The 17,556-nt window shown below is 30.4% G+C and overlaps 1 pseudogene; it reads right to left on the bottom strand.

Annotated features, from left to right (window-relative positions):
• LOC121123617 (uncharacterized) overlaps nt 1-17,285 on the bottom strand; it is a 64,517-nt pseudogene extending 47,232 nt beyond the window's left edge.
• Between the last annotated feature and the right edge of the window lie 271 nt (nt 17,286-17,556).

Below are 17,556 nucleotides of genomic sequence, written 5' to 3'. Positions count from 1 at the left end.
CCATCAAGGAAGTATTCGGCAACATGGACAATGAGATGGTCAGAAGAACCTGCGGCCGGTTCAGAGGCCATATTGAAGCTGTTATTGATGCCAACGGTGATTATATCGAATGAATGGCTACTCTATACCTATATGCTCGTCATAGTTTTGATTTTCAGTAAAAAAGTTAAAAAATGTATATTTTGTGTTGTTTTATGTAGAAAAATATTTTGGCGACAATTTGATCCCCGCTCCCTGTAATTGGTTAACTGTTTTGCTTCAAAGTCGTTCCTTTTTTTTCCCCATGATTTTTTTTCAATTTGAGGACTAAGGTCTATAACGGTAGCTGCAGAAAGTTATTATTTATATAATACTTGCAACCTGATCCAAAACTGATGGGTATTAATTTGATTCCCAAAATTTACTTAAAGTAGTTAATATATAGATGTAAAAGTGGTCGAGATGTTGATATACTTTAAAGGATTTAGACTATTAAAATAAAGAAGGAAAGTTTTTATTTAGTTGCATGGCTTTGACACTGATTTTAAGAATTTGAAGGAGTCGATACTATACATACCGGATCAAAACCAATGTGACGCAATGATTATGATAAAATTGAGACCATGTTGCAATCGATGCTTTAATATATTGACATCAAGTCAATACCTAAAAGATAAAAAAAAGAAGGAAAATCTAGTTGCCTTGCTACAAAATCTTGACAGTAAGACCAAAACCTTGAACAATAAAGAGCAAGAAGATGTAAAGCTTAAAGGAATTGAGATCAAATTAATACCCAGGGGATCAAATTGCTCTTGAAACTTTTTTAATGAAAAATTCTTAATATTTTACATAGTTTCGTCATCAAAAACAAGAGCTTTATGAGATCATGAAGATCCCAGACCTTTAATTAATCGAGATCAAGTCGAAACAAATAGAGGAAAATTATCATATTTTTTCTTTTTTGAGTATTCATATTAAGGCTTTAAAAAGGTAGATACCAATACAATACCTTCAAAAATTGGTCTCGAGATCAAACAAGGCTGAGACACTCATTTTTCTTTGTGGGAGGGGCGATTTTTGTTAAATTACCTTTTCTTTAATAAAAGTAAAAAAATGGTAAAAAAATAACAAAAAAAAAAAAAAAAATTAACAACAAGCGCTGTCTTTGGAACAAAATAATTGAAATTTGACAATATTATTTTAAATATTACGTATAAATATAGTGGCAATATTTAATTGATTATATCTTGATGCAGTACGTTCGTCCTTCTTTTGAAAAAATCTAGTATTATTCTAAGATCCATTATTTACATAAAATAAACACTTGCACTTAAATATCAAGGATCATTAGTCATGATAGCATGATATATGTAAATAAATAAACAATTTATCTCTTATATTATTAGACTACAAGGTAATTTTGTTGTATACGTGTACTCTTTCATGAACAATCATTATTATTATTATTTTGTTTTTGCAATTAATAATAAAATAATTGAAAATACATATTTAATGGTTGTATGTTCGCGTATGCATGTGCCTCATTCAATTTACGTAATGGTATCAAAGTGATTTATTAATCTGTACAATTAGGGTGGGTTGTTTTGAGGAAGTTTAAAAACTTTTTTTGAATATTCATTTAATTGGTCAGATGGACTTGCACTGATTAAGTTTACATACACCTTACAGTATTACAAATACTCCATCTAGCCTAAGAGTTGTCTTTGAAGTCCATTGAGTTCTAGAAAATAATTTGGTTCAAGCGTTTTGTCCGTTGAGCTACGTCGTTCAATTAAAATTTTTAAATGTGGCAACATGCGCAAATGGATTGATCACAGGAAAATTTCCATATAAAATATTGCTATCAGAAAATTGCCAGTAATGAATTACTTTGTTACTGATTCATCAACTAAATTGTCCCATAGATGTGTCTGACCCATTTAAGGATCCCTTGATAGTTTCCCATCTCCAGATGGGGGACAATAAATTACCGATTCTAATTTCTCGAATTGTGTCCAAGGTGCACATGATTTGGGATCCCAATATGTTTCAATGTGTGGGGTAACATGTCTAAAACCTTGTTTGATACATTGACGAAAACCCTCGGGATTAGCAACACCTTTATTGTTTATATGCAAGTCAGGGTCATTTCCGGGTTTGTCCTCCTGTACACCACGTTTTCAAGGCTTATGAAGCCTTTAGATAAACTAATTACTTTTTTCCCACCTTCACATGAATGAATTTCTCTACATACACGTAAAATTATTTTGTCGTGATGTATTATAACATTATAAAATGGTCTTTTATTTTTGACATATGGTTCAAATTATTTATTCCTTATTCTCTTGATTGTCAACCAGAATTGAAATGATATATTTTCGGATGGGATAAAGTAGTTATTTGAAAAATGAGGAAGAGGTCTGAGTATTGTATAATTGTAAGATATTTCCCTAAACTTTTTTTTATGACAATAATCCTGCAGGCAATATTTTTTAGAGTTTTTCCAATTACCATACGCTTTTAAAATGTCAGAAAATTAAACATAATTTATTTTGTCAGGAGGATAACCCTATCTACTTAATTATAAAGGCAAGACTAATTAAAATTTACAAATTAGAAAACATTAAATATTAAAGTTAAGCTTTTGATGCATTAATATACAACAAAAATAATTTTTTTTTAATAAGAGCCATTTTATTACTATGGGCTCTTAAGTTTTTTCCTAGAATCAAATTTCTAATCATAATATGTAATAAATGAGAAATCCCCCAATTATATATAAATATAACTTCAACTGTATTAAAATACTTTTCAAAAATAGTTCAATCGTTCTAAAAATTTATCATGGAATAGTCTTTCATAGCATTATTAATTTCTAAACACCAATATTGATTTCCAAAAGAATTAATCTTCGACCTCCTGTAATGTCAATTATTCACAAAGGTGGTGTGTCAATATAAAAATAAGCATTAAAAAAATTATGAAAATTCAAAAACTATTTCATTCAAATTTGTGGGACAATTTAGCCTACCAATTAATCTCAAGTACAGTTTATAATCTTTATTTGATCTAATTCTCAGTTAGTGACTATCCCTTTCGATGAAAAATAAACTTTCATTTTTAAAATTAAAAGAACAATATGAGCTGAAGGTTTTAACAAGATAAAATTGGTTATTCGTACAGTAAAAATTTATTACTTTTTTTTTAAATAAAAATTTGTATGAAATGATCATTATTTGTACGAATTTTGAAAAATCAAGCTATTATCCAAAAGTTTTTTATGAGATTGTTTGAATAATATAAAATATTAGCTCCTCAGTCAAAAGCGTTTCCAGGATTATATACAATATATATATATATTTTGGGAGGGGCTTGGTTTTTGGAATTTTTTTATGATTTCAAAAATCCATAGCTATTCTTAGAAAATTGTATTTTTTGTAAAAAAAATTCAAATATTAAATTTTGAAAAAAAAAATTCAAAAATTAAAATTTTTGAAAAAAAATAATCTATAGACTAATAATACAAGTCATGTTATTATCCATGTTCTTAAATTATTAAATACAACCCCTTCATTAATACAAAGGCAACATTCTTTGTACATGTACTTATATATGTAGCTCCACAAAAGGACGACATCATCGACCAGGAAGGAATAAGACATTGGTATTTTGTAATTTATTATGTAGATGTTATTTTTGTTATTTCTTCTCATAACCGGTTTTTGATGAATCCATTCACGGCGAAGAGGCCTGCTTGCTTAGACATCAATAATCTTGTAAATACATCGGCAATAATAATGGTGTATAGATTGCCTACTTTCATTTCAATAATTTTTTTAGTTATTTAATACGTCATTATGAGTGATGAATATGTCCTACTATAACAGGTTGTCTGAAAATTTTGAGACAATACAACAATTATAGCTGTCTGACATTTTTCCAATGATTATTTATAGTACGATTTGTCTTTAATCGCAATGTAGGTCTCAGTTTGGGCAATGCCCTCTACATTACCTCAAAGCTTTTTTACAAAGATAATTCATTTGAGGTCTGCAAACAAGAAAAATCACTGCAGGCCAGATCTGTAGAATACTGTGGATTAAGAAACAATCCGTAGCCTTTGTATATACAATTTTGCAATTGTTTTCAGTGATTTGTGACATAATGCAATGTAATAATGTAACAACAATTTTTCTTCTTCAAAATAGGCCCATTTTCAAACTTCCATCCTTCAAACACTCTAGTAATCCTATGTAATTTTTACTGCTGATGGTTTGGCCCTTTTAACGGTAATCAATGAATATTATACCTTTCGACACCCAATAATACTGATGTCATTACCTTAACAGAAGACTGTTGCGTCTTACCATACATTAGATTCGGTTATCGTGTGCAATCTACTCTGTTCACTACTAATTGTACCCTGGAGTATAGTGATGGAGCCATGTTTTATATTTAGTCAAATATCGTCTAAAAAATTCGTATTTCTTATGGTAGAATTTCCCTAAAAATGGAATCTGCAACATTGTTGCTTTTAATTCATTGATAGCTTTTACAACTACAAATATTCATACACGAAATGATCAAAACGTTATTTTTGATATCTGTGTCGATTAACATGACTTCACGATCATTCAAATTATTTCGTGGACTTATTTGATGTTTTGTCGAAAAACTGCCTCTTTGGGTCGTTTACTACATGCATCGTCTTCAAAGCTCATTTCGCCTCATTCAAATTTAGAAACACCATTTTCAACATTTAATTTGCTAGTACAGAATCCGAATAATGTTCATTCAGCCCAGCCTGGCTTCCACAGTATTTCTCTTTTGCCCATGTAAATAAAAACTAAAGTTTCTTCACTCATAATGCTATACGTATTTCATGAACCAATTTTCTGATAGTACGTTAAATTTTACATATAACGTTTGATGATGGATACTAAATAAAAATTATACTCTATTTCTAATTGTGCCATCTGTGAGTCAGCTTACTAACTTTTCATCCAACCTATTATACCATTTTGGTGTATATAGTATATAACAATGCTTAAGTTTTTTTTAATTTTGTACTTTTTTAATTATTATTTGGGCCATAAATATGTGTTTATTCCTTCATGCTTCTTTCTTTATTTCCATATACGAGTAGATCTTTACAATAAATTAATAAAACATGAATATTAAACTAGTTATTACAAGAATTATAATTCAGGAGATAATTAAAATTAATACGTTTACGAATATACAGAGGTTTGTATATAAATAATTAAAACCAAATTTTGGGTTTTTCTATTATTTTTTTAATTAGTTTTTTTTTTAAAGAGTTTAAATTGTTAACTCTTTTACTTTTAACTTTCCTTGATAGTTTTTGGCAACTTCCATTTGTAACTTTTTTCATAATCCTGTTTAAAAGAAAACAAAGACACTGAGAGAAAAAAATTCAGCTCAACTTCGTTGGTGGAAGTAATAAGTAAAAAAACGCTAAAAGTTTAAAATTAAGTTTTTCATGGATTTGCCATTATCCTTAGCTTATAATTGGGGACTTTTTGTTTGAGTATATCTACCAATGACAATATTGGTAAGTATTCTTTTTTGTATTTTTTAATCGATTATAAATGATAAATAATTATTAGTAAAGATAAAGGGATTGTTGCAACTGTTCCGTGTCGCAAAAGTTATATGTCTCTCCCCCAGGTATGTAATTAGATGTATCTTTCAACTATACAAAATCAAACTAATTGAACACACTTTTTGCACATGTTATACGAATTCCATTAAAGAAGACAAAAAGTACGTGATGTTATTTTTGAATACTGCATGCCTCAAAATTAGAGTCTCATTCATTTTAACGTCATGAAAATATGAGTATTGATTTAAAAAATATTATATTATAATAAATATTATTCCCAAATCTACTTTACAAATGAATTACAAGGATTTTGCAAATACAATTTTGAAATCCCTAGTCACTTGATCTTAATCCACTTGACGGAGGCTTCAATCGGGCATTTTCATGACAACTGTCTAACCCGTCAGCATTTCCGAAACGATGTAGAAGAAAAAGGGCTCTCTCAAAAAGTCAAACTAGACCAGGAGGAGTTGACAAATATAGCCCAGGCTAATCTCCTCAAGTCCACGAGGGCCTATGCAAGAGATCTCGGGGGTTCACTCCAGTTTGTCCAGAGAGTTATAAAAAAAAAGGTGGGTAGTCTTCGTTGCAAAACTCTTTTGAGTTCTTTCAAACTCTTTTTTGACATTTTGGACCACACTACAGCTCCGATGCCAATCTCCTTTGACTACACTTTTTTGTCATCCATACACCAAGGCCTTCAAGGCAACTGTCAGCCAGCAGTGGTACGCCATGACAGAGGACTACATCCGCACTGGATGCTAGGTCATCCACTTCCCCCTGAAAGCCATAATTACCACTAATGGTGGCAACATTAATGATTAAAGGAGGTTAGACACAAATTTATTTATAGTTTTAATTTCGTTGAAATTCTATTGTTAATTAATAAATTATATTCTATTGAAGTTGAAAAATTTTATTCATCACTCGGTAAATGCAGCTTTAAGGCTCAGCCAGTACTCAGCAATTTTATTTACAGGGGCAACATTTCCAGTAGAGGGTAATGCTGTAAGTAACTGACAAAATATGTACGCTATGTTGTTATAAATAAAGGCAAGCATATTTATAGCGATAATGACCAATTGTAGGCCTTAATTCAAGCTGTAAAATACATTATTATTATTTTTTTTACCTTGAAAACAATATTTATCAATGCAATTTGTAAATAAGTATGTATAGCGACACAATATGCAGTGGATAAGTATGCCAACATTATTGCCTTAATTAGTACTTAAGGTTCCATAGTGAACTGGAATAATATACACCACGACATTTATAAAGAATGTTATACATTTTATTGCCAATAACATTAGTATCACAACAACAAAGTATGCATAAAAAATTAGTATAATAAGATAATACGACACACATCAATACCCGTCATCATAGGCATAAATAAATAACAAACAATCCACTAAATCATAAATATATAATAGTAAAGACAAAATTGTAATATGACGTAAAAAATATTTCGATTCTTCAAGCCCTATCAAAAACTTTTAGTACTTTTTGCAATCTACAAAATTTGTGAATGAGTTTGATGGATTATATCTATAATATAAGAGGACGAGTCCCAATCACCTTTAATCGTATAAAGAATCGACAAATCGAACGCTTAATATCTGCAACACCCGACATTAAAATTGGATGAGTATGCTCTGCAACTATTTGTTCCCTTATAGATATATACTTTGTTAGGGGATCCTTAATATTTAATAAAACATTCTCTATCGATAGTTTCAGGGTATGATTTTTATTGTTTGATGACACGACGTAGTTATATCAACATTAATGTCCTCCAGACCCCTCAGGCCTAAACTAATAAATACACTCATAATATGTCATTCCGAAACAGCGTTTATAATTTACAATTAATATATCACAATCTTTATTGAGGAGTGCTGACAACAGTAGTTTCTGATTTTCAGAACTCCGTGTAAAGATTGTGGTAAATCATCTATAATGCCTGAATAACGTATCCCAATTGACAGCGCGCTCGGAGAAATTATTCTCTTGAACTCAATGTGCGTAGTTTTGCACCCCGGTCATTCCTAGAGAAGGAAATATACTTCATGTATTTGAACTTGAATGAAGATTCCTAAATTAGACGTAGAGTAAATATTATATTACGGGGTAGGACATCAAAACATGGGCTCGAGAGATGGATTTAGAATTACATCAATAATTTTAGATTTTCAATTATAGAACAAAAACAAGACACGTAGACAAGGTTTTTGAAAATATTTTTACACTCAATATGGTCACCTTCATATTCAATCAAAACCTTTACGTGTCGCCTGAAGGCCATACAGGAGTTGATGACAAGTTGTCCCATGCAGCCACTATGGAGGACTTCAGTGAGTCCACAATAGGGTGTGAGGACCTGTTGGTTTCCATCTCCAAAGTTCCCCTTCAATAGAAAAGTCCATTGGGTTCAAATCTGATTTGGAAGAACTTTTGGCACTTGGTGGAGGTATGAGAGAGGGCACCGCCCTGAGTCCACATATAGTTACCCTCTGGGTAGATCGTCTTCAGCCATGGTAAGATGGTGTACTTAAACCCCTTATAGTAAGCTTCCTACCCTATTTTCTGTCCAGCCTTGAAAAAAACCCGGAGGGATATTGTTTCCATCAGAGACCAGCTCATCGAGGGCCATTTTTTAGGCTGGATATTTATTGTGGTAAAACCCTGGGACCTCTTCTTTTGCTTTCGCAAGCCAACAGTTGTTGTGGTGATTGTGGAATCGATTAACTGTGAAAATCTTCTTATCTGAGAAAAATTTCAGAATTGGCCCATTAGCTTTGATCCATGTGAGTATTTTCTTGTACCTTTTGAGTCTTCCGCCGTTCATACCCTCTTTCAGAAGGTGACATGGGGTCCTTGTAAAATAAAATAATTCCAAGTTGTGCTTTATAGCCGTCTCGATGGTCCTACTTTAGACAAGAACTTCGTATCCCGCTTTAAATTATGCCCTCCACTTCCTGACATCCTGAAGAGGTCTTCTACATTTTTATTCATCTTCCCCAACTTAGAAAAACAGTTCATAGAACACTTAAAAACGTCCGTAATCTTCATTACATCAACTCCAGGATCTGAAAGATCTGAGATGCTGTAATGACCTTTTTGATTGTTGCTTGCTCATGATGATGAAATAACTAAATGATTACTACATTTTGTGTCTGTAAAATAGACAGTGTAAAAACAAGACAAGACAGTCAAAAAATAACCATTACACCTTTTCATAGTAATAAGAAAATATACATTAATGCTCTACCCTGTATAATAATCTAAGAATAAGACATAATACTTTTGTAAAAAATCTAAACTCATGTTGTTAAAATTATATACAAATATGGTTGCATTTTTTTGTATGTATTATATTAATACAAGTATTTTCAGCATTTTAATTGATAGTTATTATGGAAAACGGATGGAATAGTTATAAAAATGATAAAAGATTTAAAAAAAGTAAAGAATATTATCATGCAACTGTTTACCATGTAAATAAATACGTCTTAATTATTACCCAGTTCACTTCCTGCATTTAAAATTGTTCACTAATGGAATATTAATTTATCATAAAAAAAGTAAATCATACCATGCAACACCAAAGTTCCCATTATCAACAAATTTAGAAATGCATTTTTTGTAGTATGTTTAAAGGAGGGTAAAACTTATCCCTTAATTTGAATTATATTACATCATCACTCTCTTTAAATATATGAACTGGTGCCTCGTCGGATACTTAATATACATTTATCTTTTACAAGTATTCTAATAAGACCATAATCTGTCAGTAATTAAATATTAATAAGGAAACCTTTTTCTTTTACGTACTTTGTTGGCACATACCATTGTTTCCTTTATATATGAGTTACGCAACCGTTGATTTAAAGCTATTTATTTATATTTTTGATTTATCCATACATGGTGCAGAAGCTATCAGTGCAACGAAATGATTTTGTCCTTTCAAACACAATCAGTTATCAGATTACAAAAAAAACAAAAACAAAAAGATTCAGAATTCTGTATTTAAGCCGAAAGAGAGAACAGGCCGTCACCCCTTGGTCCTTTGGCAAATCAGGTCAAAACACAAAAAAAAAAAATAATCAATTGGATCAGTTCCTGTGAGATAAAGCCGTCAAAATTGTCTTTGAGCCATTAAATACTTTTTTTCGAGGTGTAGCAGGGAGCAGAGTCTTGTTGCCTCATGTAAGGCCTTGTATTAGAAACCATATTCATTGAGGCTGCTCGCCGCTAACCTAATGAAATGTCATGAATAACACGCTGTCATGTTGTAGTTCCGTGCCTTTACCAAATATTTGGGAAAATGAATTCCTAACTTAATTCTATTTTTTTTTCAAGTGGTGTATGACTGAAAAAGCTTACCACCAAAAAAGTAATTAACGGCCTCTTCCACGTGTGTATCTATGGGAGTGTGCTAAAGTGGGGCCAGGGATTGTTTGCACACTCTGTATAAGTAATTCTTTTTAAAAATTGTGGAGAAAAGAAATTGATTGTCTGGATAACTTAACCCATTAAAGAGGAATGTATTCATTCGATGAATTAATTTGAAATTTAGGATATCCATTGATGTTACTGTTATTTTTCTAAAAAATAAAAGACCAATTGGTACACGGATTCTCGAGATATCGGATGTGTATTTAAATACCCCTTCGAATAGGCGTACAATTTTATACAATTATATATTTTTTTAATTCCTCTATTATATTTAAATTTATTATTCTATTACAAGGTACAAAAAAGTTGTTAAGTAATTGATTATGTACCTTATATAATATTCTTTAAAACACTTTGAATGAAAATATCTATTACATTTTTCACACATAAACTAACTGTTTATAGCACAAAATTTACATCTTTTACCATCGTCATTTTTATATACAAGATCAAGTGGTAAATTATGCTATATCTGACAATATTTTCAATACTCCTTAAAATTTTTTTTTGAAGTATCCTCCTTGAGAATTGTGGGTCCAAATTTTATAGCCAACACGAGTTTTTTTTTCTTCGAATGAACTGTTGGGCGTGATATTTTCCATAATATTGAACCATACTTGCGTCCATTGCTGAATATTTAGGCGTCCAAATTCCTCAAGAATTGTCTCAGTTTTGCTGTGGTGTCTGACTTTTCGACTTTTCTATTGTCTATAAAATAAATATACTTATAATATTTAAAAATCGATATCGACTAATATTATTGGGTAAAATATGAGGAACAGCTTCAGAGTTGGATCAGTATATTTTCTTATCCTGTGAAGAGGATGTGCTATATATAAAAAAGGCAACCAATAAAAAATAAGGACTCATCTTATGTCAAATCCAAGGTGGTGTTGTGTTAGATTGTGTACCTATTACTTCGAAAAATGATGAGATCTCTCAGGTTCTGGTCAAAGAAAAACAAAATATTCCTATGGATTTTTAATGAGAGGGATGTTTCTTTGATGTTGAAAGATGTAGGGATAGGAATTTCTGTTTTTTTTCTTCAATTTTAATTCTATTTCATCTCTTCTGAGTTTTTTTTGTATTACAAATTATTTCCTCTTCATTGGCATCATTGTGACAAAGAAAACATAGTGATGAGAGAATGCCCCTTTTTGAGACTGTATAAATCCCCATCGCCGTCTTCACAATTGTTAGAGTCCTGATCCAAGATGTATTACCTCTGATAAATCTTCTAGCTTTTAGGAATCCCAACATCTCATCAGCTGTTAAACTGCAATTTAGACGATCAAAGCAAAAATGTAGGAGCTCATTGTTATAAAAAAATAGAGGAGAAAATCATTCTTTTGGGACAAAGGGTTATTATAATATTCCTCGTAATTTATTGTTAAGAAAAATAAACATATTTATAATTATGCATATATAATTTTTTTTTGTACTAATTGAGAGATATACGTCCTGTCGTTAGGCATGCAGCATTTTGAAGTAGTTACTTATGATGTTTATACCAAAAAAAACTAAATCATTTACTTATTACCCTTGAACAAATTCTTGGACGCGATTACAAACAAAAAATAGACTGATAATGCAAGACTTATAAACAAAATCATATTTATCCTATATAATTTTTATTACCAACGCACTCAAGAACCACGTGTATAAATTTAACCTATCTAATAAAACAAATTCCGAAGTAATGGTGAAATATGTTATTGGGTATTTAGATGCCCCTTCGTCATTAATGGGTTAAAAGATAAATACCAGTCGGTATTATTGATTTAGTTGCTAACTACAAGATGATTATGGCATTTTTTCTGATCTTTTTGGAAACAAAGTTTGTTTGACATATAAAGGCTAATTATTAATTATTTAAATCTTAAAATTAATTATGATCAGATGCGTCAAAAGCCTTCTTCCTTAACAATTTATCATATACAAATTACAATTACCATTGCATGGATTGTACTATTACGTCATAATACACTGTTATTAATTTATTTAAGCAACAAAGCATTCTAGATATTTTACTCAGAGTCAAAAAGACTTAGTTAGAGGCCTATATTTAAAACTCAGCTGAACGACGCCTTATTGCATCCTGTTCACTCAATTTTCGTCAAATATATGTCCAAAATTGTACTAAAATATATGCATCAAATGATTAAAAAAGTTACGCAACGTCTTAATAAAAAAAAGAATTAAAATTCAGTTGAGACCCTCTAAATATATGTTACTATATATATATTATTTATTACTTTACTTATTGTTTTTATAACTTACTTATAGAAATATACAACTCTTTAAATATTTGATAAAATTTTATAAAAACATTTTCAGTTGTGATTGTTAAATATCTATATATAGAACAAAAAATATTTAGTTAAAAAAAAATAGTTTAATGTGGCAGGAATGGGTGATCAATTAACTATGGTAATTTTTAATAGTAAAATAACAGTTTAAATAAAATGAAATTCAAAGTTTTAACCACTAAATAATCTTAAAAATACAGAGTAATAAAAAAGTTATTATAAACTTTTTGTTTGAAAATAATTATAATCATAATAATAATAACCAATATATACATTGATGTAGAGTATACAAAAATGATGACATTCAATGGGAAAATCTCTTATGTGAGTAACAAACATGGAGGACCTTAACATATTTACATGATTTAAGTTCCTTTTTCTGAAATTTAACTTAAAAGTAATTATGTATGTTATTTTAAAATCCTAATAGGTTTCTCCATTAGGAAGGGGAAGCTATGAAGCATATATGGAAGTAATTGACGTCATAACTCCAATTCGTGTGAGTTGATGTATAGAATCCGTCTGATATATCTTTCTTCGATATAACATAAATAGAAAATCCAATTTGAAACATGTTTTGAATTGAAAAACATCGTTTTTTCAGTCAATATGAAAGATTTGACATTACAGATTGTATACTTAATAGAAAAGGGATGTAGTTGATAAATATCTTTAAAATATACAAAATTTGGGAAAACAAACATCAATTTGATTTACAAATGAAAAATGCATAATTGAACGCATATATTGAATATAATTTAATACAAAAAAAAACATTGATACTTGATTTAAATCTGACTAATAGATGTTGAAGATCCTTTTGAAATTGCTAAATTTGGGGTATTAGGACGTAGGAAAAGTAGGACTGTTGGAAAGAATATTTTACCCCTATCGGGATGTCAAAATACCATATTTTTGTAGCAGGAATATAACTATTTACTGATTGCTGCTCAAAGTGAATTGTGTTTGACATAACGAAACTTCTTCTTATTATTTATTTACAAAGCTGCTCATAACTATTTTTAATTTTCACATTATTAGCCGCCTGGCTTTCGTTTTTGCTTTTTTTGAAGAAGAAAAATAAAAGTAAAATATGGTGTATTTTCTCTATTTTGTGCTCAAACAATATGGAGTCAAGCATTCACAAAACTGTCAAAGGAGTTTGAAGTACAAAATCTTATCTTTCTAACAATATCTAGCGTAAAGCGATAGCACTCTTAAAAAAACGATATACACGGTTCTAAAATACATATTTATTCAAAAATTCATTCCTACGACCATATATTTAGACCTGTTCAAAAAACTTTTTTTAACCATTATTATGTTTCTTTACTTTGTCACATGCTTTTAGACATTAAATTAGTATTATTTCCAAAAAAGAAAAAAAAACATATTAGGACAATTGACTCTGAATATTTTGAGTAAAAACTTTTTAACAACCAGTGCATTGTACATATTATAATCAAACTGATGAAAGATATAAGTACTTGCTCCATAAACCTACTCCCAAAACAGTAAACTATGCATAACCACTAATTTATTATTCGATTCTTACTCATCCAATGTGCTTACTGCCTACATACATATTTAGAATTATATAGGTAATGCTCTCATACATACATATATTGTCAGTTCTAATCATTTTTCAAGGATAATAAATTACCTCGAATTAATTTGAAACTTGATACTGGGATTTGTTTTTTTTAAATGTGATATTTCTCTTTATACAAAGAATGTATGTACATAGACGGAACTCTATTGGAGTATGAAATAAATGATCTCTTTACAGTATTATAGTCAACTGATGTACTGGGTGATGTGATTTTTTTTTACAATTAAGATCAATAAAATATCACAGAGTTATTGTTTTTTTTTTGGTTAGATAAACCAAATATTATTTTTTGAAAATTAATAGTTGAAAAAATTTATATTTCATGGGTCAAATGGGGGAAACCCCCGCTACATAAGTGCCTACATACTTACAGAATTCACATTTAGTGCTGAAAGTTCGATTTACAAAAGTTTACATACTCTTAGACCGTTATAGCTTTTCTTAGATCAAAAGTAAAATAAAGTAATCTATAATAAATTCGACTCATACAAGTCTCGAGAAATAATCAAGTTTTGAACAGTCTCACTTAAGAATCAGTCTGGGTCGATTTATAAGTTGAACTTTTGATCACGTCATGATGAGTGTGTTGCCGGTAAAATGAGTCATTGAGGTTTTTTTGAGTGTTTAGTTCTGGAATTAGGAGAAATTGGGTCCTGAAAGTGAGATCGAAAAAACTCGTTGCATAGAGTGAAACCAAAAAAAAAAGAATTTTTTCCACTATTTGAGAACGACTAAATTTTGATCCCTGGTCCGAGACTACTGTCTCGACCAAAATCTGGGTTCAAACCGGTCTAAAAAGAACGATCTAGTTTGAATATATAAATTCAAATAGTTTGAAATAAAAAGTTAACAGTAGTATGACGTTTTCTTATTAGAAATCAAACACACAGAGCTTTTTTAATCTTTATTCATATCATACATGAAATATATGTATGTACAAAACATAAAATAAAATAATATGAGTGCATTTTGTTACATTAACATGAATAAGCTTTCTAGCTTCAAATTATACCTCCAAGACTTCAGCCTAAAAAAATCGACATTTAAATAAAACAAACACAAAATTATTGAATTAATCATACAAAAATAATAATCAATCCATTCATACCTCCAAACAATTCATATTAAACTACATACACATGTATCTAGCTGAATTTGAGAGTTTGTATTTGACAATGCCAAAAGCGTAATCCCAGAAATCATGACCAATATTTTAAATTTGTACAAAAAAATTAGCCGCAGCAGAACTAAAATATTGCTCTCTTTGATGTGGCTCCTCAAATTTTAATTTATTGACAATATGAGCGTTGACAAAAAAGGATCAAAATGTATTGACCGATCAAATATAAACAGTTGAACTACACCCATAAGATATTAACATATATTTTTTTAAATGCTCATGGCGTGCGATTTGTGCTCACCCTATTTTTTCCAGTATTTCCATCTTTGCACATGATAGTGACTAACTGTATTTCCATGAACACTTTAGAATCTTGTCTCAAAAATGAAAACACACCGGCTCTACTACTATTTCTACACCTGTATTACCACGCTTGATAATAAAGGAAGCTACTTTGCCACACTTTTTTTACTTTTTTAGGATCCCTCCGTTAAAACAAACAAGATGCTCCAAGTCCAAATGTAATTTATTCATACATATTCTCTATATCTTCAAAATGTAAAGGATATTTCGTTGTATATTTGGCAATATATAATATTTGTACCTACAAAATATGTATTTTTGAAAATGCTTGAATGAAGTGTTATGATTTACTTCTTTGGATTTTATATCTTTGAAGAAAAAGAAATAGGTATACATGTATTTTTGTAGAATACATATATCTACTTAAATTTTGTGAGAAAGAAAATTCAGATTTTTTATTTAGTCACATCTGGAATATAGTAGTAAAAAAAGTTTTTCCATTCAACTTTCTTCATTTTATTTACAAACATGATTAATGATACGCTCAAGGCATTACAAATATAATACACACATCTATTACAAATATTTTTTTGTAGGATAAGGTAAGTATATGAACCTTTTTATTATAAAACTACAAAATGGAAGACTAGAAGATTGGATAGGAATTGAAATAATGAAATTTTTTTATGGATTTTGGTAATCAACTCCAACCTCATGACTTTTAAATTTTGTAAAATCTACAATAAAAGGAAATCAAAAATTAAATAATATATAAATATAATCAAAGTGCCACGTTATGAAAATCTCTACAACTATTCTTTTGATCGATTAAGGACAAGAAAAGTTGTAAAACTAGATCAGAATAATATTTTCTTTCAATAATAATATTTAATATTACTAACATACAATTTGAAAAAAAAAAAAATTATAATGATGTAATAGCATTTAAAGGTAAGATATTTAATTAAACTAGGCTATAGTTGGATAAAGTTTTTGAAATGAGTGCTACAGGGAAACTTTCCGGGATCAAAAAGCAAAACCAAAATCTTAATAACTTTTTTTTAGAAAAATATAAAGAAAAATGTTATTGATACAACTTTTAGCAATTAATTTTGGCAAAAGTTATTCAATATGGCCGCCTCCAGCCACTATCACAGCCTCCATATGAGTTTGGAACTTGGTGCAGGTTGCCACAATATAGTCGACAGATATGTTGGCTCATTACTTCATGATGCTGGTCTTGAGCTCCTGCACAATTCTGTTCGATGTCTTCCCAATATTTCTCTCTAAGACACTCTGCAGACTGAAGTCATGGGGATTAAGATCAGGAGTGGATGAGGGCCAGAAAGGCTTGTACCAGAAGTCACCAAAGTGCTTCTTGGAGAATTTCTGTTTCTTCAAGGCTGTAAGCTGGGGGCCACGCCTTGGGTGTACACATAGTTGTTCTTCAGATATCGAGGCCGAGATTTTCCACATCAGTACATTATAATAGGTATCAAACCTACTATTTTCTCATTGGGCATGAAGAAGAAGGGATCCATCTTCTTCCCAAGAGAGGCCACTACTCCCAAGTATATTATTTGACCCGGATTTTTTGTCCTGGAGGTGCCCTAGACTTCCTCAGGTATTGCTGCGATAATCTGTCGTTTCTGTAGTTCAAAGCCGGTTCGACTGTGAAGATCTTCTTGTATGAGAAGATCTTCACAGTCGAGAGATGACTCTTCATGTAATTACGGACTTTTTTGCATCTCTTTCATTCTTAAGGCCTTCATCCTGTCGGTCAGGAGAAGTATTTCTGACAAACTTCTTCAGGCCGAGATCATCATGAACTGCCATCCTGACAGTGATCTTGCCCACGTTGAACTCGTCAGCCATGTAGCGCATTGATGCTGTTGGATTTTCTTTGGTTTTGGCCTCCAGGGACAACACATCAGAACATTCCTTGAAATGTCACCTGAAACCTCAATAAGAGCAAAAAGTTAATGACGCGGAAAATTTCCCTGTTGCACTCTGTAGACTGTAAGATTTAAGTTATTTTATTTGTTGGTCTCATTTTGACATATAATAGGGGACATTAACATTGGTAAAAAGTGAGTTTCACTTTTATAAAACTTTGAAATAACAGAATTTAATACAAAAATGTAAT

This window comes from Lepeophtheirus salmonis, chromosome 8 (assembly GCF_016086655.4).
Source record: "Lepeophtheirus salmonis chromosome 8, UVic_Lsal_1.4, whole genome shotgun sequence".
Lineage (NCBI taxonomy): Eukaryota > Metazoa > Arthropoda > Copepoda > Siphonostomatoida > Caligidae > Lepeophtheirus > Lepeophtheirus salmonis.
The sequence above is the reverse complement of the archived record's forward strand: the minus strand, read 5'-3'. Positions and strand labels throughout refer to the sequence as shown.